We start from the raw sequence: 26211 nt of genomic DNA, 5'->3' as shown, positions 1-26211 counted from the left end.
TTTAAGAACAATTCTCTGGAAATGTTCTTAAGGGAGTGGGGACTACTTTCTTCAAACTTTAAGAGATGCAAGAGCATAGGATTCATGGTGAAATTATAACACAGTAGTCACTACTAGGGTTCTCCGGGATCAAGAACAGGGAGTGACAAGAGAGTGACAAATTACTGTGTAACATCAATGATTATCGATTATGGCATGAGACCATCATATGCGCTCACATGTGATGAGTTAATGAAATCTGGTTTGATGGAATTGAATAGTTTGCCTTTGAAATTTTGAAGTTCAGTTTGAATTTTGCTATAAATTTTAATGACATGTTAGTGGTTGTAGGCACATTTTAGTTGTTTGGACGAATGAATCAGACATGGGTGATGAGGTTGTACATATATATGGAACTTCATGGGAGGGGTGGGACAACGTCCTTGATTTTACCGACTAGCACTTCCACATTGACTTGGGCTGGAAGGGTTGGGATACCTTCACCTTGAAGATCACAATTTCGTGGGAGCAGGTTCCAGATTGGGTTTCTCACGAGGATTTTACTAGGGGTACACATCAAGGTAGACTCCTCAATCCCCAACACCATTAGTCTCACTATAGAGGGAAACACAAGAGATGATAGTTGTCTCTATCGTTTCTCCTAGATTGCCCCCTTGTAGTCACTATATGCTTGAAGGGAAAGTGGCATGGCATCCTTGGAACTTCAAGGGAAGTTGTTGAAGGGCACTAACAACTTGGAACGCTTTGATTCAAGAATAAACTGTTAGGCATGACACCCTTGGAACTTCAAAGGGAATTTCTTGGAGGCACAACTAACTTGGCACCATTGGCATAAAAAAAAATACTGAATATAATCAAGACATGAAAATCCTACTAATTCACATAAGGTGGTAAATGAAGTTTTAGAACCAAGACAATTAAATCAAGGATACAACTTGGGGTAAAGGGAGGATAGGAAGAAATAAAAATATTATACCGCTTGAGAATTCTACCCTTCCCATGTTGGAAAATATTAGGTAGATAATGTACATAAGCATTTTATTAGGTAAAAGGTGGGGGAGGGGGGGCATAAAGTTAATTAGAAAGATTAATCCTAAAATAGTTAAACTTCTTTAAGAAAAGAGGGTGGTGAATAAAATAAAAAGAAATGTTAATGAATTAAATTAGATAAATTAGAGAAACTCTATGTGGCAAGATCCAAAATAAGAATATCCATCTAAGGGGAAAATTGAGTTAAATTAGGAGGTAGTTAGGGGACCAAATCTAAGACTTCTAAGTTGACTACAATTATGAAAACAAATTCAGGAGTAGAAAAGGGGGATCAAGAGAAAAATAGGAGAAGAAATAGGGAGTCTGGTTGCACTGAGGAAAAATATTATTTTTTGAATTAAAATTTAAGTAAATTATTTTGGAGAACCTTGGTTAGAGGGTGACATATGGGTGGGTGAATGATCAAAATTTTGAATCATTAAAAAAAATTAATTATGCATGAAGGCCAAGTGTCACCTATGCAAGATCCTATAAAAGAAGGGGCAAGCCATAGGAGAAGGGACTTTTTCTTACCTTATTGTTGGATGGATGATATTATGTTATTGTGAGTGACTACGAGCTATAGTGAATTTGGTGAGGTGGAGGTATTTAGAGGGGGAACTCTTGAGCTAAGGAGTTCTCACCACCATTAGTTAGCATACTTCCTTTATTGTATAGCCTCATTGCAACTCGGGGGTCTATAGGGAAGAAGAGTACCCAAGGAATAGGCTAGGGGGTCGACTGGTGGGTCATTAACATTCGGTCGGAACACATCAACATTTACACTTGGACATGGAGGACATCAAAGGAGTGCAAGTAGAAGCAACACCAAGATTGAATCTCCACTCCAGGGTGAACGATACTTGTTGTATTTATAATGTTATATTAAATGATCTTGTACCTATAGTTACCTAAATGTTAAAAAAAATAGATGATATATGTAATGCATTATAATTTATGGATGTTTATATCATTTCCTTAATATCTATGTGTTCTAATGTTGGTGGGTGCTTAAGGTGTTTCGTGATCTTTGTATGGATGTTACTAGATAATGATTAGTTAAATTGGAATTTCTTATTTGCTTAAGGTTGTAATCTAAGATTAACTACATTATTTATAGTTCAAAAAAATGGTTTTCGTAGGGAGGTTCCCTACAAATGTGGAAATTGTTAAGACTTCTGTTGCTTCTCCAGGGCTTTCCTTAAATAATATTTCCTCGAATATTTTGGACAAAGGCAAGAAGTCGGGAGATACATATAAGATTGTTCCCCCTTCAATCATCAAAGGGAAGATGTTAATGTAGGCATATCAAACAAAGATCGGTCCTCCCTGTCTGGAATGCAAGGGGGATTTAAGAACTCAATTTTCTTTAATCTTGGATAACATTGTTGAGTCAACAAAACTAGGGGTGTGGACTCAAGTAAAAAAGAAGATGAAAGGCTCTCCAGGAAAGGTAAAAATGCAACCAATGAAAAATAAAAGTTAAAATATGTTATGTAAATTCATAAGGATTCTTAGTGTTTTTTGGAAAATCTACAAGTGGAATAGTATTTGGGATTGAGAGACCAGAAATTCCACAGTCTACATTTTTAAGTTTACATCTCGAGTCTATAACAAGACTCATCTTCAAGACTGAATCTACAAAGAAGAGAAAAGATGGAGGTTATAAATATGAGATGCAATGCAGGTAGGGTTGGGGAGTCGACCAGTCAAAGGATTTTATTTGTTATATTTTAATTTTTAATTTGAATCCTAATTTTAATTTATTCTATGTCATTAGAAGTATATGTTTTGTTTTCACACTTAATTAATAAGTCTTATTTTAATTTACTTATAGTTCTTTTTAGATTTTGAGTATAGAATTAATTTTTCCTATAATAATTATTTGAATCTTGATTTCTATAAACTAGTGTATTAGATTATGTTATTATATTTTAATATAGATCTTATTGATACCAATATTTTAATATAAATTTTATTAATACCATATTTTAATATAAATATTTTTAATACCATATTTTAATTATATGACTTTTTAGTTAGAATAAAAGTATGATTTAATAAACTAATGTATTAATGTATTAGTTTCTGTTAATGTATTTTAATATAAATTTTATTCATACTTAATTTAAGGGATCATGTTATTAGAAGATATAAGTAATATTAATTATGAATATGATATTAGTAATTATTTTTATTAGTATTACTAGGGGACAAAGGGTTAAAGCCAAAGAAGGGAGGGGCAAATGAATGGAATCTTAGCCAAAGGGGTGAATAAGGGGACATGTTAATAATTTTTTACTCGGGAGAAGTATGAGAGGGTGATATCGAAATTGAGAAGAAGAGCGAAAATGTGATAAAACATTCATGGGAGGGATTGGGGGGAGGGGTAGGGGGAGGAGAAGAGGGGTTGATAAAGAGTGGTAAGGATGATGAGAAAGGGGACAACATATTTATTCCTTGGTATCACGGGAGAGAAGGGAAATCCAATTTCTGCTAATTTCTAAGCCTCCATCCCTATTGAGGTTGTGAGGGTGTTTGATGATTTCAAGGGCTTCCCGAACTTTATGTTTAGAATGATGTTTTTCATTGGTAATGACCCTAGTGTCTTCAAGTCATATGTGGTGGCTAGTCTTACCTGCATGCTCTGCTAAAGCTGAAGATCAGGTTCTTTCATTTTGGATATCAACACCATGCTCTTTAAGCCTGATCTTGAAAGATCTACCTGTTTCCCCAATGTAGTATTCTCCACAAGAACAATTGATCATGTAAACACCTTTTTGTTGGAGGTGATCTAGGTTATCCTTAACATATTTCATCCTTTGTTTAATAGTCGTCATGGGCTTGAATGAAGTTCTGATATCTTTCTTTCTTAGAACTTTGGCCAACTTGTCAGTGACTCCATGTATATATGGAAGGTATGCATTAGCAGTTAGGGGATTTTCAGATTTATCCTTTCTGTTTCTGGATCTGGCTTTAACGATGAAATCTGTTACCCAAATCACTTCCAACAAAAAGCTGTTTACATGACCAATTTTTCTTGTGGAGAATACTACATTGGGAAATAGGTAGATCTTTCAAGATCATTCTTAAAGAGCATGGTGTTGATATCCGAAATGAAAGAACCTGATCTTCAGCTTTAGCAGAGCATGCAGGTAAGACCAGCCACCACATCTGCCTTGAAGACACTAGGGTCATTTCCAATGAAAAACATCATTTTAAACGTAAAGTTCAGGAAGCCCTTGAAATCATCAAACACCCTCACAACCTCAATAGGGATGGAGGCTTAGAAATTAGCAGAAATTGGATTTCCCTTCTCTCCTACGATACCAAGGAATAAAGATGTTGTCCCCTTTCTCATCATCCTTACCACTCTTTATCAACCCCTCTTCTCCTCCCCCTGCCCCTCCACCCAATCCCTCCCATGAATGTTTTATCACATTTTCGCTCTTCTTCTCAATTTCGCTATCACCCTCTCATACTTCTCCTGAGTACAAATTTATTAACCTATCCCCTTATTCACCCCTTTGGCTGAGATTCCATTCATTTTCCCTTCTTTGGCTTTAACCCTTTGTCCCCTAGTAATATTAATAACAATAATTACTAATATCATATTCATAATTAATATTACTTATATCTTCTAATAACATGATCTCTTAAATTAGGTAAGAATAAAATTTATTAACAGAAACTAATACATTAATACATTAGTTTATTAAATCATACTTTTATTCTAACTAAAAAGTCATATACTTAAAATATGGTATTAATAAGATTTATATTAAAATATGGTATTAATAAGATTTATATTAAAATATTGGTATCAATAAGATCTATATTAAAATATAATAACATAATCTAATACATTAGTTTATAGAAAACAAGATTCATATGGGAAAATTAATTCTATACTCAAAATCTAAAAAGAACTATAAGTAAATTAAAATAAGAATTATTAATTAAGTGTGAAAAAAAACATATACTTCTAATGACATAGAATAAATTAAAATTAGGATTCCAATTAAAAATTAAAATATTAAAAGTAAAGTCCTTTGACTAGTCGGCTCCCCAATCGTAATTGCATTGCATCTCATATTTATAACCTCCATCTTTTCTCTTCTTTGTAGATTTAGTCCTGAAGATGAGTCTTGTTATAGACTCAAAACATAGACTTAAAAATGCAGACTGGAATTTTCGATCTCTCAATCCCAAATATTGCACCACAGAAATCTCCAAAAAAACTGGAATAATATTGTCTGTCAAGAAACTTGGGAAAGTTTTGTAAGATTCTGGGTTGTTCCTGCGTGTTCTAGCTCAAATCTCAAAGGTTTCTTGGAATATTTTGTCTTAACAATTGTAATCTCCTTTTATTAATGCAAATTTCTATTAGTTTCTTTTAAAATAATAATAACTTCTCTATATATAAAGGCTTTCTTTGATTCTTGTTTTGACATATCCATTGAGATATTCCATATTAATGATTGCTTTTGTGCCTATTTGGATATATAGAAAATATATTTCTCTTAAGTCCCAAATACATTCTCTTCAACAACAACTTGCACACTCCAACATGGTAGCCAATCCTCAATCTATCACATTTCCTTTGTGCTTCCCCACTTCCCATGTAAAAAATATGACTCATTCCATTCATTTTTTCCTTCAAAATATCTTATTCTATTGAACATTCTCATCACCAGATATTTACACATGTAGATAAATAGAGTAAGAGAAATAGTAAAATTACAAAAATTGAACAAAAGATTAAAACTATGCAACAACAACTCAAATCTTAAATAACTACCAACTGAGATTACTAATGAAAAAGAAAATATTAAAATGCTTAGACTAGAAAAATATAACATTCATCTAATGATTTGTCTAGAATATATGAAGAGTCTTTAGTAATAGATGAAAACCAATTTGAAGATCATCATGATGAACAAAATCTTATTCTAGGAGTAGAATAATCACTACAAGTTAATGAACAAGCAAAAGCACCTAAAATAGAGTTACATGGCATTAGATAAAGGTATTAATTTCCATATCCATAAACATTAGTGGATATAAGTGTTATGAATTGGATGCTCAAATAGACATTCGACCAATGATCTCTTGTGCAAAGAGCATTGCAATTTTAGAATATTGTTAGGAGAGTGAAAGCCATAAACAAATAACCAATGAATATCCATAGGTATACTAAATATATTTCCATATTTGTTGATGATATTCACTATTCAATTATATTATATGAATATACTACTGTTGTTTATATCCTACCTGCTCAATATTTTGCAGGGAACCATTTATCATTCACTTTTGGCCCTAATTATGTACAATTATCTATAGAAGGAATAAAGACCCATGTACATAATAATAATAGTTTTGACGTTAAGATATTAGATGAAGCTTCTTATGAAGAAAATGAAAAAAAGCTTGCTCAAGAGAAAATGCAAGAATTAAGAATATCTTTATACATAATAAGGATTAGTCTTATCACACCAAAGTTGAAAAAATCAATGTACTTTTGAGTCACTTAATATTTTTTTGGCACATATAACAATATTTTGTAGACCTATCCTATAGAGAAAACTTCAAAGATAGTACTAAAAAAGATACAACACATTTAATGTCACCAATAAGTTAAGCATATTGCAAAACATATATTAAAGTAACTTGAAAAAATATTGACAGAGAAACGTATAAGACTTTAGGTTTGTCTTACTATCTCTCAAAAAGAATTTTAAGCAAATAAAACAAGAGGTAAGCCTAGAATGGTCATAATTTATACAAAGTTGATTGATGCTTTAATGCCAATTAGGTACCCATCCAAATAAGGAAGCATTGTTACACAAAATTCAAAATTGTAATGTACTTAGCAAGTTTGATTTGAAAAGTGGGTTTCGGTGGAGCGACATTACCTTTAAACGTTCCTCATGACTAATACCATTGGTGAAAAATTCCATTTGGGTTGTTGTCATTGAATGCTCCATCTAAATTCCAAAAGTAGATGGATGATATATTGGTGATATGAATTCTTCCATAGTTTACATTAATGATATTCTAATTTGTTCAAAAGATTAAAAGGAGCATGCCAAACCCTTAAAATAATTCTATCAAAATTTTTATAAGTATGTATTGTTCCTATTTGCCAAAAAAATAGAAATTAGCCAAACTAGGATTGCATTTCTATGTTTGATCATAGCATCAAGAAAGATAGAGATTCACTTAAGATCATGCTTTACAAAATATCAAGTTTTATAGATATGCTAATAGATAAACTCAAGTTGTAGCATTTCCGTGGAAACATAAACTATGTAAGATACTTCTCTAAAGATCAAGTTGAAGATGTTTCTTGTATGTTTATCATATTGAAAAAGAAGACTACATTGTGAACTAGAAAAATCACTATTGCTATAAAAAATATCAAAGAGAAGGGAAAATCTATGCCTAACCTATGTTACCCAAGGATGGATGTAAGTTTATTTTGGAAGTAGCTTCTTCCTCAAATTCATGATTAGGAGTTTTATTTCAAAAGGTTAAAAGGCAAGAAGAAATATATATGTGTGCATCTAGAGTATCCAAAGGCATTGAATTAAATTTTCCATCAAGTCATAGGGAAATATTAACAAGGGAAAACTCAATAACTAGATTCAAATTATTCATAAAGTTGATGCATTTCATTACCATAATAGATATGAAACATATGGTAGGAATGTTGGGAAATAGGAGAATACTAGAGTAACATAATACTCATATTTTCATATAGATTTTATGGTTAGATAGCTTCAAGTTGACTTAAAATAAAAGGTTAGAAAATAAAATAACATAGTAGATTTATTGACTAGAGAAGTTGTTACAGGGAAAAGTGTCTATGCAGAACTGCCATTCCCACTAAGGCTGGTAGCTACCTTAGAAACAAACAAAGTAAAGCTACTTTCATTTTCCTTTATGAAAGATAGATGAGGGAAGAATCAAGGAGACCAACCTCTGTCTTGCGCTTGGTTCCTTGCTCGATTCCTCTCTCTTCTGATAGTCCTTTGCTACTTACTCTCTTGTATACCCAGCTTCACAGAGTACCTGTAGAATCAAAGCAGCATAACACTATACAAGAACATGGATCTATTATCATAAACAATCTAGGATCATATGTAAATTGACCATACAAATGCATGAAACATAAATTACACAAGAGTATGGAGGAAAACTTGAATAGTTTTATTGATAATCAAGAAAGAGCCAAGAGAGTTACAACCAGTTGGTTTGACCCAGCATCATCCTCTCAGCAAGTAAGCCCTTCTTCACCTCATGAAAAGCTTAGATCACCCAACACTATGATGTTGCCTCAAGAAACCAACAACAATTCCTCACAAGATGCAAAATTCCAGCCTCTGGATCTCTGGGATGAGGGATCCATATATAGATGTCTGTAAGGGAGATGAGTCAGCTTGTGATTTGATTAGTGTCTTCCCTCTGATAGTTCTTGCTTCCACTTGGAGATTGATGATCTCTTACTCATCCTTGGTCGAATTCAGAGAGGCAAGTGTCACAGGAGAAGTTTCTGGAAGATTCCATGCTTCTCCACCTTGCGGATTGACACTGCCATTTGTCTCTTCTCGCCCATCGCACCCCATAGAAGGGATTTTTGAAATGAAACGCACCCACTGTGTGTATTTAGGTGATATGCAACACACTTTGCCTATGGAGCAGGTGAAATGATCCAGTTTTGACCAGTTATGAGTAGTTTTTCATGGAGAACTTCTGGGAGAAGCTGTAATCAGTTGACCTTGTTCATTCGGGGGTTGGAACAACACTATTAGGGACTTAGGAGCCCTTGGTTTATGGACATTTTATGCTTGGGTTTGAAGTGACCAAAAATGCCTATAACAGTTTCCCCCTAAAGCATGAGGTCGTTAATCTTTTTTGATGTCCGGTGAAATGCTTTATCATGAGGATCTGAAGTTCTTTCAAGCTGGAAGGAGACCTGTAATAAGATACAATAAAATACATTATCTTCATAATATTTTCATGATCTAGCTGAGGCGGGCATTCCCATGCTCAGCTTTATAAATTCATTTTCATGTACATAGGACAGACAATCGTCTGAGTGTAGACTGATGATTCTGGTAGAGCCATCATCCCTTTGATTGGATGATTATCTATGCAGCAATGATGTACATTTGATGTCTTTATTTTCCTGAATATATATCACAGCCTGGATGGATGAAACTAGATCCGGGTCTTCAATCTCGTTCAATATTCACTCAAAGTACAAGTCGATCCATGTGAGAGATGTTCTAGAGTCGAACATGGAAAGACATTGCCTGATTACCAGCCAATGATGTAAGCTGTTAACAGGCGCGAGAGGAATCACCGATAATGATAATGATCCTCAAGGTACTGCAGTACAATTCACGTGGTGTGAATAAGGGACTTGGCGTCGAACACCACGCAAAATCTTTCGGTCGAAGGCCATTGATGTAAACATGTCGCCGAAAGTGAGAAACTTGCCATTGAGGCATGCAAGCTTCAAAGTATTGAAATGGGTGTTCCTAGATCGACTTCTTCGATAATGAGTTGATGTCGATAAGAAGCGATCCGTCATAGGAGGGCCTTAATGAATCCCACATCAATTACACGGAATGGAGCAAATGATTTTAATGGAGGTGAAAACGGTCTGGTAATATAAGGTTCAGGGTGGCGGTCATGAAAGAATGGAGCGTAAATGTATTGCAGTGGGTGAGACATAGGTGAATTCTCTGAGTGACTTCTCTTGAACATATCGGCGACACTGACATGATGGATTGGTAGCATTAACCCCAAATGTGGATGGTGTGATGTGACCATGGTGATGTGACCGGTGAATGAAACAACCCAACCCGACTTGGACGCGGAGTGAAAGTGTCATGTTCAAGAGCGACTTGCTACCAACAAAGTTTCTTCAAGTTTTCTTCCCAATTTTTCCCCAGTCATTGCTGACCAGTACCTATTTATTTTTGTCAAGCTTGAGGAGGATAACATATGCTTGTTCTATAATTTGCCCTTCGGGAAAACCCATCACTATGTTTTAACGAGCCTAGCGATAGTGAAACTCATTCTTGTCTGCTATGGACAAGTTTGTCGCTATTAGGTTTTAACGACTTTAAGGACAAAGATAACTCGGACCTTTTCAATTTTAGAGAGTCTGAAAAGGGACGTAAAGGAAACTCCAAAAATCGTTTTTTGTCATCTAATCCCTTAAGTCTGAAAAAGTATAAAACAATACAGAAGGGATGAATTTTCGATACTTTTAACGAGCCGAACAAAACAAGCGCTTGATCTTTTTGTGTAATAATCCCTCAGGTCCAAAAAGATTAAAATCTAAAGGAGGGATAGCACTTCCGGTCACTTTAACGAGCTGGAGAGGCCAATGGCTCAGCAATATTTTCATATTTTACGAGTCAGTTGAAAAGAGATTAAAGGAGACTCGTTTTTTGAGGAACGAGTGATAAATTCGGGTAGCAGCTGATTCCAGGTAAGGTTTGGAATTTCCCAATCATGGCAGTGTTACAAGGATGGCTAACAGGATCACTCTTCGCAGCTATTCCTCAAAAGGGGTAAACAATCAAATGGAGGTGAATGATCGGCCAATACAGGGTGGAGGTGATGATGAGAACACGACCAAGGCTTTAAAGGCTGAAGTACTACATTCACGACGGTTATTTACCGGAAATTGGTTCATTTTTTAATGAGCTTAAATGCTGGGGGAAACATTTTCTCATTTCTTATGTTTATTTTTTAACGAGCATGAAGTCCGCGTTAAAACTGCTGGATTAATCCAGTTGCATAATAAGGATGTCTCATATATAAAAATGGCAATTTTTCAAAGCTTTGCCCCACATCATTTCTTTATGAAAGTTAGGAAACGACCAATCCTACGAGTTTAAAGGGTTAGAGGACCTACAAATTTAAAAAATAAATAGTCGCTCTTCGCTTGCATGCCAAAAGGTTTACATGCCCCCAGGTATAAAATAGAGTTTCAAGGTCACCTCTCAATCTACCGACAAAACATTTGTTTTATCGGGAAAGGCCTACCTCTTTCAGGTTACCAAAGATTGTTCTATCTGCACCGCAAACAAAACACTTCTTCAACGATGCCTACCGAAATAGACAAAGGTGAGTGGCGCAGATGCCTCCACCCACATAACTTTGACAAGGGAACCTTATTCCAGTCTAACCCCCTTTTCCAATTACGGATGGGAGTGTCAGACTAGTCATATATCTCTCGCGGAAACCTATCCTATACCTAAAGTTTTCCTGCCGAAGCAGACCAGGGTGCATGCCCCCTGGGTTTCAGTCTCGTCCTCCGAATCACTCGCACTCATCAGGTGGACGGACTAGGGATTGATGAGACATTCCTTGCATGAAATGACCATTCAGGGATGGTATATGACTATTTGCCATGTGTGAACCGGGAAATGAAAGCTGGTCTACGAGCTTGACCACTCTTCCTTTGTGCGAGAAACACATTACTCTAAAGAGTGATGAGACAGTGGCTCCCATGCAATAAATATAGTCTCGTCCAAGGAGTAGATTATAATCCAGGGGTCCTTAGATTACCATTACGTTCATTTGAATGGTTTTCCCTCTTAATGTTATGCGCACATTGGGAAGGATCCCTAACGGTCGACTGGTTCCTTTGTCAAAGCCTGTTAGATTTCTCGTCTCAGGCAAAAGCGATGGCGAACCAAGCACTTTCCAAGCAGTTGAGGAAAGGATACTCACAGAAGCCCCTTCATCTATGATGGTACTGGTCATAACCATTCTATATATTTGAACAATTATTCGGAATGGTACACTAGCCGGTAAACGGGGTCTGCCTAGTAGATTCCAGTCAAAGGAAACAACTAGGTTGCTTGGAGGTGGGACCGAATAGACGGCCGGGTACGACTCTGACGAACTTCCTTCCTGCGGTAAAGGAATGGGTAAATTGCCCCCATGTTCATCGGAGTCTGTGTTTACGAAAAGAATTTGGACGGTGTCATCCTTGTTCTCTTCGGTGACTGTATCATCTGAAGATGGAACCTCTGAAGGCAAGACCGGGTCAACTGCCGCCTCGACCTTTTGACTTTCATCTGGTATGGGTTCAGATGGTTTATCTTCAATGATAGATGCTTCGGCCGACCACCTAGGCGGGTCAGCCGGATTTTCAACTAGTGACGGACTTGGCAAGAGTTTCTTATATCCAGGAGGAAGTCGTAACGGTGAAACCGAACGATCGTCCAAAACTCTTTTAGCCTCATCTAAGAAGGGACAACAGTGGACGGCGTGATCGCCTTCACATAGTTTACAAGGAAATTTGCACTTTCCTTTTTGTCGAGGGACTTCACTTTCACTAGTCGACAGTGTGTTTTCAACATGATCATCAGAGGTTGACGACACCGAGTTGTGCAAACGAGGAGACCAGTCCCTTAAGATCCGAGGGATGCAAGGACAATCTCTATGATAGTGGTCTCCTTTGCAAATGACACCTGGAGATTTAGGCCTGGTCGGTGCAGTGTGTGGATTTTCGCTAGACGACATTTGGTTGCCCCTTTTCTCCTTTGGCTCCTTCTTCTTCTCTTTCTTCTTCTTTTCCTTCTTCTTCTCAGGTACTTGATTTTTGGCTTTACCAGCCCCATCAAGCGAAGAGGAAGGAGGAGAGGAAGAATCGGACGAAGTAGATGGTTGGGGGATAACTCTGGAATCATCTAGTTGCTGACTCGATTGTTCAGGAATCGCAGTGTTCTGAACGACGGAGGTTGAGAAAAGCCATACGGGCAAGCCAATTTTCAATCCTGGAAGCAACAATGTGGCCATATGGGGTGCACCAACATCTCCCCAAGAGGAGAAGGGACTAGGATTTCCTCCAAGGGGAACTCCTTGGTTGGTGGACTCCATTTTCTCAACCTAAGACCAATGTAGGAAAGGTGATGATTATTCCATTTAAAATAAATTTTAGATGCTTTGACACAACTTGTTTTTTCAATTTTAAAGAATCGAGAAAAAACAAAAGATGACTCTAGTCGCCTTCGATTTTTAATGAGCCTGAAGTGACAAGTGCTCATATGGACCTTTTCTGTTAAGGAGTCTGAAAAGGAACAAAAGGGACTGCTCTGGAAATCTAGGCAGAGGGATTACCAAACCAATCGCAAAACTGCAGAATACTTTTTACGGTACGGTAGTCAATCTTCCCGAATGCTGTGTTCAGTGCATTGTGATCGATAGGGCGGCAGACACGACTTCCTATGGATAAAGGATTAAGCCTATTGTGGTCTCCCAAAATATACTCGACGGTACGTGGGAGCACAAGTCCGTACTGGCACTTATCGTCTCAAAGTGGAAGAATCACCCAACCAACAGTGAGAACAACAGTTACCAGGCTTTACGACGCTAGAATACGTCTCTAGCCTAGACTTCTAGATGTTGTGCGTTAGGTTCCAAAGCATTGTCAGATTCATTAAATTTAATCTTGCTTAAGAAATTTGCCTTTCAGGTTCACCGCATGATGTAGATATACAATTTCTAAAATGCAATCTAAGATGATAAACAATCGTTTTATCTTCTTTGTGCAATGAAAATCCTAGCTACTAAGGAAAGAGAGACAGTATTCTTTCAACAAAGAGCAAAGAGCACACACTATATGCACCGTCCTAAATCAAACCAATCAAACAGTCTAAATGCAAATGCACATGCATGTATTTTTTTCAGCCTTCTTAATATGTGAATGATAAAAGAAAGCTAATGCGCAAATCTGAATTATTTTCAAAGCGACAATTACTAACAAGTTTCTTTTCAAAATCAAAATGAAGACAATGACAACACTTTGCGATTTTGAAATGAAAACTTGCTTTCGACACTAGAAAAACTACTAATTTAGATCAAATACAATAGTAACAGGGTAATCGACTATCAAGAACAATAAGATTCTCTTCTATGACTGAAAACGACACTTGCGACACTTTCAAATCAAGAAATGACAGTACAATTACATTACTTATTTGTAAAGGAGAACTGAAAATGACTCAACAAATACATAAAAAAAAATTACAGTTCTTTGCACAATAGAGGCAGAATAACAGCAAGGAAAGGGGTGTCAAATAGAGGTGTACTGACTACAGGCAGCAAAACTCTTGAATAGATCTGAAAAGAGTGAACACAGAAACCAAAATTCAGGAACAAGGCCTTGTCTGATCAGCGCACCTGTAACACAGTGAATTTGAAATGCAGTGCACCTACTACACTCAGGAAGTGCGCTGAATTTGAGATTCACAGAACAGACAGTGCGCTGGACCAGGGACGAGACTTTGATTGGGTTCTGGGTCACAGTTTGCAGTTCAGTTCAAGGATTTTGGCCAAGCAAGTGGTAATCAGTAAATCAATCACAGGGGTAGATCTAAGGAGGTTACTAGAGCCACCACGAGGGCAATTAAAAAGCTTGTAAATCAATTGTTTAATTCATAAACAAAACTCGGAGATTGACTAAAGCAGCGTTGATCTACTTTGCATTTGCATAGAAAATGCAGTTCGAAGGCTAGCTGGCTTGACTTCAGGCTCCGTCTGTAAGTTTATAAAGTAAACAAATGTAGATAAACAATCAATCTATTCGTTCCCCAGTGGAGTCGCCATTTTGTTACAGGGAAAAGTGTCTATGCAGAACTGCTAATCCCACTAAGGCTGGTAGCTACCTTAGAAACAAACAAAGTAAAGCTACTTTCATTTTCCTTTATGAAAGATAGATGAGGGAAGAATCAAGGAGACCAACTTCTGTCTTGCGCTTGGTTCCTTGCTCGATTCCTCTCTCTTCTGATAGTCCTTTGCTACTTGCTCTCTTGTATACCCAGCTTCACAGAGTACCTGTAGAATCAAAGCATCATAACACTATACAAGAACATGGATCTACTATCATAAACAATCTAGGATTAGATGTAAATTGACCATACAAATGCATGAAACATAAATTACACAAGAGTATGGAGGAAAACTTGAATAGCTTTATTGATAATCAAGAAAGAGACAAGAGAGTTACAACCAGTTGTTCTGACCCAGCATCATCCTCTCAGCAAGTAAGCCCTTCTTCACCTCATGAAAAGCTTAGATCACCCAACACTATGATGTTGCCTCAAGAAACCAACAACAATTCCTTACAAGATGCAAAATTCCAGCCTCTGGATCTCTGGGATGAGGGATCTATATATAGATGTCTGTAAGGGAGATGAGTCAGCTTGTGATTTGATTACTGTCTTCCCTCTGATAGTTCTTGCTTCCACTTGGAGATTGATGATCTCTTACTCATCCTTGGTCGAATTCAGAGAGGCAAGTGTCACAGGAGAAGTTTCTGGAAGATTCCATGCTTCTCCACCTCGCGGTTTGACACTGCCATTTGTCTCTTCTCGCCCATCGCACCCCATAGTAGGGATTTTTGAAATGCAACGCACCCACTGTGTGTATTTAGGTGAGATGCAACGCACTTTGCCTATGGAGCAGGTGAAATGATCCAGTTTTGACCAGTTCTAAGTAGTTTTTCATGGAGAACTTCTAGGAGAAGATGTAACCAGTTGACCTTGTTCATTTAGGGGTTGGAACAACACTTTTAGGGACTTAGGAGCCCTTGGTTTATGGAAATTTTATGCTTGGGGTTGTAGTGCCCAAAAATGCCTATAACAGAAGTCAATCCACAACCATATGAATAAGATAAGAAAAATATATACTTTTCCAAGATGCTAACTGCAAAAGAGAAGGGTACACAAATCCATATAGAAGAAAACATATGAGAAGAACCAATAATTTTGTGTTTTTATCACCTTATTAAAGCCATAAAAACCAAATTTGAATGTGAAAGAACCTAGAAGCTTGGGCTTCTAAGTTAATAGTGAAAATAATTACTTATATTTGAACTAAGATGTTATGTTTAAATTGCATGCGTGAAGATGGAGGACCTAATCAAGGGCAAAGTATTTTCCAAATATTTGATCCTATCATATATTTATATGATTGATGTGAGATCTTAGATTTGATTGAATTTAGAAGGTCTCTTTGGATCATATTTAATTGAACATAATAGTCCCATGCCCCTGGTCATAGTGATTCTAGATATTCATCAAAAAATTTGATCCACGTGTAGATTTTGAGCCACTAAATTTCAATTTATTGTTAATCTCCTAGTTGATTTGTTAATTGGAGTACAACATAATTCTCAGTTCAAATTTGAATTGGAATTCATAGATTCGACATTAGGGCTCATGGCATAAGATCCTTTGGGTGGAGGAAAATATTGGGAGATCATGTCACATTTCAAATAAAGACTCCGCAAAAAGATAGGACTAGTAATTTTGGATAGTTCACATTTCTAACATGGATTTACTCTTATGCCTCCGCTAGCCCCAAAGAATTATTATATGTTGATATAGAGGACACCATGGGAGATAAATGTAGGAAATAACTTTGCAACTCACCAAAAAATTAATAAGTACTAGTTTGATAAACATTAGGGTAATTTTGAGATATAAAATGGGCTTCTCAGAAAAACAATAAAATAATAATTAAAATAATAAAATAAGATATTAATTTTTAAAGGAAAAGAAAGAAAACTACATTTTTTAAATTATATTTTCGACTTATCTCCTTATTTGGCTGAGATGTGCATATTACGTCCCATTATGAAGGAGATGTGAAATTCCTTTTGTGCACAACATGGAATCGACACATGTCCCTTTTAAAATATAAATAAAATATTCAATAAATAAAAAAATGTTCTCCATAATGAAAAACAAAAATAAATATACATATTGATTAGTTTTAGTTAAAAGAATTATTGCACTGGGAGACACATTATACAACCCAATATCAGGGACATGTGTAACTCTTTCCATGCCTAACAAGGAATTGACTCGTGTCACTTTTAAAATATAAATATAATATTCACTAAATAAAAAAACAATATTACCTACAGTAAAAAAGAAAAAATAAATATATATATTGGTTAGTTATAATTAAAAGAATTAATGATATTACAACCCAATAATTCCTTCTATGACATGTGGTTATATATATTATATCAATTAAAAAATATTTCTCTCAACCATAAATAAAATATATTAATGATTATGTATCTAAAGAATGTATCAAGGGTTTTGACAACAATGGCATAAGTGAATGTGGAACAATGGTTGGAGACTAAGGTTTTGTTTTATGCAAATGATTCCCCTTTGTCTGGTCTCTGAGTGGGTTTGGGGGGCATGGCTATTAATTTGTTACTATTTTTTACCGCTTTTGTTCTATGGAGTGGCAGTTCCTTGTTGTTAGATTTTTACCCATATGTGGTGGTGTTTTACTCTTGGCAGATAAAGGTTTTACCTAGTTTTTCTTCCAACCCTCTGCTTTGTTTGGAGTTGTTTTGTTTATACTTAGTTTTTTACTCACAGGGGCCTTGAGGTGTGATGATATGGAAATGCTTAAGAGGGGCACATGGATGATTAGGATTTGGTGGATTATGACTCCATGACTCTATTTCGGGAACCTATTTTTGTCTTCTTTGGAGGTTTTGGTCCCTAAGGGGAGGGCACCCTATCTTTCATTAGTAATGTTAAAAGGGGGCATCCATTTTCTAGTGGTTATTTTTGGAAAGAGGATTGTATGCCCCCTAGGGTTTCTCCGCCTGTATTCATCAATTTTTTGGTTCTAGTGCTAGTGGTCTCATAGCTAAATAATATCTTTGCTCCCATGATTTTTACCAATTCCATTTATGATGGTGGTTTCCCTCCCTTTGTGTCACCTTCTTCTACAAATGGACTGATAAGGTTTTCTAAGTCTTTCTCAATGGGTTTTCCAGATGCGATTTTCCCTAATTGATTTCGTCCTAATTGATTTATTCCTTTGGTGATGGTTTTTTGGTGGTGCCAGAGGCATATTCAAATGTGGCAGTAAAATGAGTGCCTCTCCCATATGTGGGTGTCATTATTCCTCAGTTTGCAGCATTTCCTGAGGGCCCATCCCCAATTGATGATGGTTCTAGCTTGACGGCTTTGGAGGTGAAGTTGGAAAGTCCTAGTTCCCTGGAATTGGGTGATAAAGGGAACCCCCTAATTGAGAAGAAGAAAAAAAGGGTTTACAAAGTGAAAAAATGCTGGCTCCTTACAATTTATTCCCAGGGGATGATGTGGAGATTACCCAAGATGTGGACTTAGGTGAAAAATCATTAGTGGGTAGTGCTAGGGGAAAAACATCTATATGGAGACCCTTGTAGAGTGGTGAGACTAGATGGTTTGTTTGAGGGTTTTTAGGCTCCCGGGATTCTTATGTTGGCAAAGGGTTGGTTTCAACTCATATTCAAAACACATTAAGCCACGAAGATGGAGACAAAAGTTGTTTGGCCCATTTACTCTACTCCTATCATTTTCAATTTTTGGTCTTCAACATTCGATACTAGCAAGGAGACTCTAGATGTTGCTTTGTTGTGGGTGTGTTTTCCGGGCCTTTTGAAACACATGTGGAATCCCCATATATTTACAAACTTAGGGAATAACCTGGGTTGCTTTTTGGAGGTAGATTACTCTTTTAAGGAATCAATTGATTTATCTATTGCCAAGATCTTAGTCATTCTATTCCTTAGAAACATGCTTCATGAAACAACAAATATTGGTAAGGAATATGTCAAAATACAAGTAATTGATTATGAAGGGCTTCCCCTTCGGTGCCAGCAGTGCCACCAGTATGTTCATTTGGTCCAAAATTGCAGAATTCCTTTCAAAAAATCACCATGTTTGGAACAAGCCACAAAAAAACAAAATATTGAGGGTGCAACTATGGGTGATGAAAGGGGTGTTTTGTTTGATGATGGGATGGCACCTTGTTTCAGGTGTCGATGGGTTCAGTGCCGCCTAAATCAATTTTGACAACTCCTATGGTCTCATTCCTAGTAGATTCATCCATGGCTCCTATTTTTATGGATTTTTCGTAGGTAACACCCTCTTTATCTCTTGATACTTCTGCTCCATTACCCCTTGTCTCTTTTCTTATTAGTTCTTTTTCTAAATGTGGATAGGATTGGGATTTTTCCTTTATGGTTTTGGATGTTGTGCTTTCTTAGAAGTTGTTCACACCTTTATCTCATATAGAGTCCTCGTGTCCCATTCCTCCTGGATCTTTGGGTTACTCATCTCCAAGGGCGTCAATTCCCTTGGGTTTTTTATGGAATTTTGGATGGGAGTGGCATTTTATGTAGCATTAGTTTCAAGATTATTCTCTCAGTGTCTAAGGCAATGCTTCAGGCGATCTCCCCCCCCCCCCCCCCCCCCAAAGAAAGCTCTAAATGGAATAGCTCAGGGAGTGACCCCAGGAGAACACTCCCAAATCCCTCCTATTTGGGAGCGCTTTTCAGGAGAACACTTCCACAAAAAATATTCACTCCCTATCTTTTCTTCGTATTTTTTTTTCACTTTATTGTTCAACACCCTTATAAAAGTATTAAAAAAATAGAATGAGAAGGAAAAAGATTGGCACAACAAATTTTACATGCTCCCATTGTAAAATAACCTACACTATTTCATATACTTGTGTAAGAAAGCATTTGTACAATATTATGTAATCAAGTGCTAGTAAAATATAGGAATAGATACAAAATAATACCCAGCTACAGTATAATTCCCATATACAAACAAAGGGTTTAGTTCTAGGGAAAAAAAACCCTAAATTAACACAACTTCTATAGTCAAATCTTCCTCCTAATGAATAATCCAGATTGACTACAAATTTACAATATTTTACAAGGCAATTTTCTCAAAAAATTCCTTTTAGGGGTGTTGACCCCTCTGTAATAGTAGTGGGGGGAAAATCCACCCACACCCACCCGTTAGGGATTGATATCCAAACACGACCGAAACAAGACCTCTGAATCAGGAAGATAATTAGGCTCCACACCCAACATGATAAGAATCAATATTTTGTGACTTGTGGACTTGTGGTTGATTATAGTGTCTCTGACCCCCAGCCAAGCAACACTACTAATCCAAAACTACATAATTATATTTAATTTAATTTAATTTAATTTAATTTGCAGAAGCATGTAACTCATAATTTTTCCTCATTTGTACCCTATGACTAACAAATAAATATAACATGAGGTGCATTTCTACATGCCGTCCACACATTATGCATAACGCACATTATAATTAAGGCAATACAATGGAAAAATAAATATACATGTTAATGAGGAACCTTAGTTGTGGGTTCAAAACATCGATCTTCAAATCAATATGGATGGGATGAATCCATAAAATCTATTACAACAAAATAAATATATATGTTAATAATGATTAAGTCTGCACCCATAAACTATGATTTTAAAATAAATAAGTAAATATCTAAGAACCACACAGGGACAAATAAACATGCATAAGAATGAGGGTACTTGTCTGATAAATAAGAGTTGACTAGTTACTGGATCTCCATGTCACGCTCAACCATAGACTTGGTGGTTCATAAACTTAACCATTGGGTCACTCCCGAGCTAGGACAACAACTCCAAAGGAAACAATCATAAAATTAATACACAACTGTGGTTGAGGTCCAAGGTGAAAACCCAACATTCATGCTCACTAGCTCCTGGCACCCTCCAGGCTGATTGCCAAGAAGCCAACCTAACAAACATGCTGCTCTAGGCCAACAAATCGACATCGAGTTCCCACCTAAAATCCATGAAAATAGGCCATAACAGGGCCAACAAACCCTTGCAACACTATGCTTCCCTGAGCTAACCTAGGGGCTCACATCATAACAAGATGCATGCATACAACAAGATTAAATAAATAACCACACCTCGACTAGTCTAGAGTCCAAATCCAGGGCACATTGGTCATCAATCAGTCATAGAGTTCGCCCCCAGACTCATCGACTAATCCATCATGACCTGAAGGATTAACTGAACAAATAATAATAATTCCCCCAAATGTAAACTACGCTTCTTTATATATATGCATGGCCCTAACTTGCCATGTGGCACTCTCTATAACCCATGTGGGCACCAGGTGCACTTTTCACCAAAAATACCCGATTGTTTCCTTTTTTCATGGATTTGCATCCCCCATACTCATTCCGCGGAGTGGGCTCCGTAGCCATCCTTATTTTATTAATATATAAGGATATGTAAATTTACAATATTTACATCACGGTTCCTCTAGCCACTTAGTAAAATAATGACATATCAACATCTATGCTACTACATGGGCGTGCAGGCCAATAAACTATTTTTGGATCACCAACCTAGTATAAAAGGTACGTGTATTTACATTGTAAAAAATGGTGGGAGTAATACATTCCTCCCCACCTTATTTTGTGTATTATCCTCAGTGTATCATATATATATATATATATATATATATATATATATATATATATATATATATCCACACTAGTTGAACCTGGAAATATCCCTTGGGTTCCACCTGAATCATTTTCCAATCAATAACATGATTAGTGTCAGATATGTATTTCTTAAGCAATGAAACATGAAATACATCATGCATATGTGTAGATGTAGGAAATGCAAGCCTATATGCAACAGAGTCAATCCTCTCCAAAATCTCAAATGGCCCACAATATCTTGTTGCCAACTTGGCACAATTTCCCGATTTTAACGAACTCTTTTTTTCTTTTATTTTCAAAAATACATGATTCTTAACTTTAAATTCCCTGCTTGTCTTGTTCCTATCAGCATAAATTTTCTACCTATCCTGGGAAAATTTTAAATTTTGCTTAATTTTAATCATTTGTTCTTCCATGTCTTTGAGCAATTCACAACCCACCATAATTCTAACCACTGGGTTATTCTAACTTACTAGAGTATTACATTGTTTTCATACAAGACCTCAAATGGGCTCATTTTCAATGATGCTTGGTACCCATTATTATATGCAAATTAGATGGAGGTAGTCTTCCAATTTGGATGGTTTATCCATCACATACATCTGCAACATGTCTTCAATTATTTGATTTACCTGCTTAGTCTAACCATCAAACTCGAGACAATACACTGTATTGAAATTTAAATTGGTACCTAGTCCCTTAAATAAACCGATCAAAAAATTAGATGTGAATTTTGGATCTCTATCTGGAATTATTGCCTTTGGAAATCCATGAAGCCTAGAAATTTCTCGCATATAAATATCCACAATATTTGCTGCTTTATGCACCGACTTTATGGTAATAAAATGAGCAGACTTTGTAAGCTTGTCCACATCTACCATTATATAATTATGCCCTCTTTACATTTTGGGAAAACTAGTAAGAAAATAAACTAATACCACCTCCCGTTTCCAGTCCGGAATGGGAATTGGTTGAAGAAAACCAAATGGGTGTTTATGGTTGGGTTTCACCTACTAGCATTCCATACACCTGGTTATATAATTAGCCACTTCCCTTTTCAAACTCGACAAGTAAAATTACTTCTTAATTGCTATCAAGGTTTTTTGGTAATTGAGGTGACCGACATACAACATCCTGGGCCTTTCCTGTAAAATTATTTCTTTTAATGCTGGTACATCTGACACATAATTTTTTCCTTTATTTAAGAGAATATTTTTTGAGCCCATTTCGTAATCCCAGTATTTCTGTCATGCTGCGCCTTGATATAAATTATTTTTAATCTGCATATATTTATGTTGTAAATTACCATCCTATAGAATTTTGTCTATTAAATCTCTTCATAGCTGCTAATCATTGTGACATGCATAACATTCACTATTATTTTGAGTGCATCAACCACCCAATTTTATTTTCCCTTGATATATTTAATTTTGAATCATATTTTGCTAGCAATTCTAGCCACTTGATTTACTGTGCATTTAAATTCGTCCGTTAAAATAAATGCAAAAACCCATAATAATCGGTTTGAAATTCAAATCTCCTGCCCATGAGATAAGGCCTCCACATTTTAAGTGCCCGAATAATAGCTAAAAACTCTAGATCATGGGCAGCATAATCATTCTCGTGCTCTTTTAATTTTTTGGACTTGTAACATGTTACTTTCCCATTTATGAGCACGCCTCCTAATACTTCTTTGCACGCATTTGTGCATACCAAAAAGTCCTCATTTGATTCTGTAAATCTTAATACCGGATCTTCGGTTAATAAAGATTTCAAATGTTGAAAAGCCACTTCACACTCAAGCGTCCAATTAAATTTTACACCCCTTTTATGTAATGACGTAAATGGATATGCAATTATGGAAAACCCTTCAATGAATCTCCTGTAATAACTAGCTAGGCCCATAAAAGACCTAACTTTTGTAACATTTTTCAGATCTAGCCATTGTCTGATAGCCTTAATTTTCTTTGGGTCCACAACCATTCCATCTTATGAAATAATGTGACCCAAATAATGGATATGTTTATGATAAAATAAACATTTTCTCCTCTTAGCATAGAATTGATGCTCCTTGAGTACCTGCAAAACCAATTTAAATGCCATTGATGCTCCTCTTCGATTTTTGAAAATATTAAAATTTCATTGAGAAAACAATGATGAATTTATCGAAGTATTATTTGAAGATTTTGTTCATTAAACACATAATGTAGAAATTCCTTGTAGATTCAAATTGTAAATTGTAATATGCTAAAACAATTGAATTGAATCTACTCTACTCATTAGCGGAAACAATAAACGATCGATGAAATCACAAAGCATATAAGATAAAAAAATAAAAATCAATCACTCATAACACAATGATTTTTTGGCGAAAGCCACAGCTAAAAACCCCTGCTATATGTATATTGCATTAATCAAAGAATCTAGATGAATACAATATACTCTGCTAAACCTTGAGCTCAACCGACAAAAGTATTTTCTATCCTCTCCCTGACTGACTACCTTTGGCCAATACTTAGTCAAATTTCCAAGCCTCCAAGCTCCCTATTCCTTGCACTATTCCCTTGGGAACTAACCTCTATTTAATGTGGAAATTCCTCAATTATGAATTGTGTAATCCTCATAGGCCTTCCTCTGATTGCATGCACCATCGATTTAATTTAGATGATTTTATAACTGATAGTACATTGTTCATGAACTCCAATCTCAACTAGGTCTTTCTCTGATTTGAAATGCATGAGTTAATTATGAGTGAATCTTCATTTTACTGGTTGATCACTGCAGGTTACACCCCACTATAGTAAGTTACACCCCACTATTGTAGGTTACACCCCACTAGAGTAAGTTACACCCCACTATTGTAGGTTACACCCCACTAGAGTAAGTTACACCCCACTATTGGACCTCCCACTAATTCCTCCATCAGTTGGAACTAGTTTAACTAACTTTAACTCAATTGGACTTAATTAAATAATTACAACTAAAAATGAACTCAACTAGTGCTCATAATTGTAGGAGATACTCGACATGACTCTAGTTAGATCTTCAACTCAAATTAATTGAGCTAACTAAGTAAAATTAACTTAGTTAACTGTTACAAGTTGTCATGAGATGTGGAATTATAATTTAATTCCCAATGTAATTAAGGACAAATTAAATTAGGATTTTCTTTCATGATGCTATTTTTAACATTTCTTGTTTCTATTTTCAACACATAAAAACCCCTGGTGCATTAAATATATCAAAAAGGCCCTACAACAAATTCATAATGGCCATAATGAGTCCAGAATGTCATTTTGCTGATATATTCTTCTTTAATCCATAGTTGGTGATACCTAGATCTTAAATCAAATTTAAAAAATATATTTGCCCCACGTAGCTGATCAATTGGCAATCGATATTTATTTTTAATAGTAACTTTATTTAGTTGCCGGAAGTCAATACATAAACAACAATTATTGTATTACTTTTTATCTAAAAGAACCAGAGCACCCCACGTTGATACAATGGGGTGTATATATCCCTTCTTCAGTGATTCTTCCATTTGCATCTGTAACTCTTTAAGCTCTGGAGTACTTATCCTATACAGTGCTTTAGATACCATAACTGCTCCAGGAACCAAACTAATAAAAACATCAATCTCCCTCCTTAGAATTAATTTAGGTATTTATGCAAATACATCAACAAATTCTTGTAGCACTAGGTAGTTTTCTATATTAGCTTGTTGGTCTGTATTTGATTCCTCCAAATGGGCTGCAAGGATTTGACACCCTTTCCTAAAATCTTTTTTTAATTGCATGGCTAATATCTCTCATTAGAGAAATTTTAAGATAAAAAACGAGTCTCAAAACAAAAATGTACAACAAAAATCAACTTTATAAGAACCAATAGGATCCAATATGATGATGTCAACTATGGGGGATCATTCACCATTTTTTGAGTAAAAAAGTTAAAAGATAATTTATTTATTTAGAAAAACCACTTTTTCAATTTGTTTTTCCAAATATCCCTATGATTTTACTCAAATTTCGAGTGGGAGTACTCATTGGATGCATAAATTAATTTTTCATCCAAAGAGTACTCATGTTGCATACTTTTGATGGACCTTACTACATGAAAAAACATGATTACGATCACATTTTTTTTATGTATTTCAAAATTTTTGTGTAGTACGACCCATCAAAAGTATGCAACATGTGTACTCCTTGGATGCAAAATCAAATCATGCATCCAATGAGTGCTCTCGCTCCAAATTTGAGTAAAATCGTAGGGAGATAAGTTGAAAACATGAGTTGAAAAATAGTTTTTTCTTTTCTCCCTCCAAAACTTGATGAGGTAATCTAATATTATTTTATTATTTCCATTATTATTTTATAATATTCCTTAGGAAGCCCATTTTAGACCTCAAAATTTCTCTAATGGTGATGGATATCAACCTAGGAATTCTTTGGACCTACTTTTGTTGACTCTCATCATCAATACAATTAAAAGATTTGTTGTAGCAATTAAGTATTGCATGGTGCTTTTCCAACCAATCCATGTCAATCAAACAATCATATATACCTAGTGAAATTACATTCAAGTTAGTTGTTGTTCTCATCCCATTCATCTCAATTGGGCATTCTCTAATTAATTATATAACCTTTCTCTTCATTCATGTAGAAAATTGTACTAACCATGGTTTGGAATGTTTAATTTTCTTCAAATTAAAATTTTCAACTAGCCTTTGCATTAATATAACTATGGTTGGCTCCAAAATCAATTAAAATAATAACAAACTGATTATTGTGGCTTAACTTCAACCTC

The sequence above is a fragment of the Pinus tabuliformis genome, chromosome 2_2, assembly GCF_031772625.1.
Source record: "Pinus tabuliformis cultivar Carrire ecotype Pingquan chromosome 2_2, CPIR1, whole genome shotgun sequence".
NCBI lineage: Eukaryota > Viridiplantae > Streptophyta > Pinopsida > Pinales > Pinaceae > Pinus > Pinus tabuliformis.
This window is presented reverse-complemented; position numbering follows the sequence as displayed.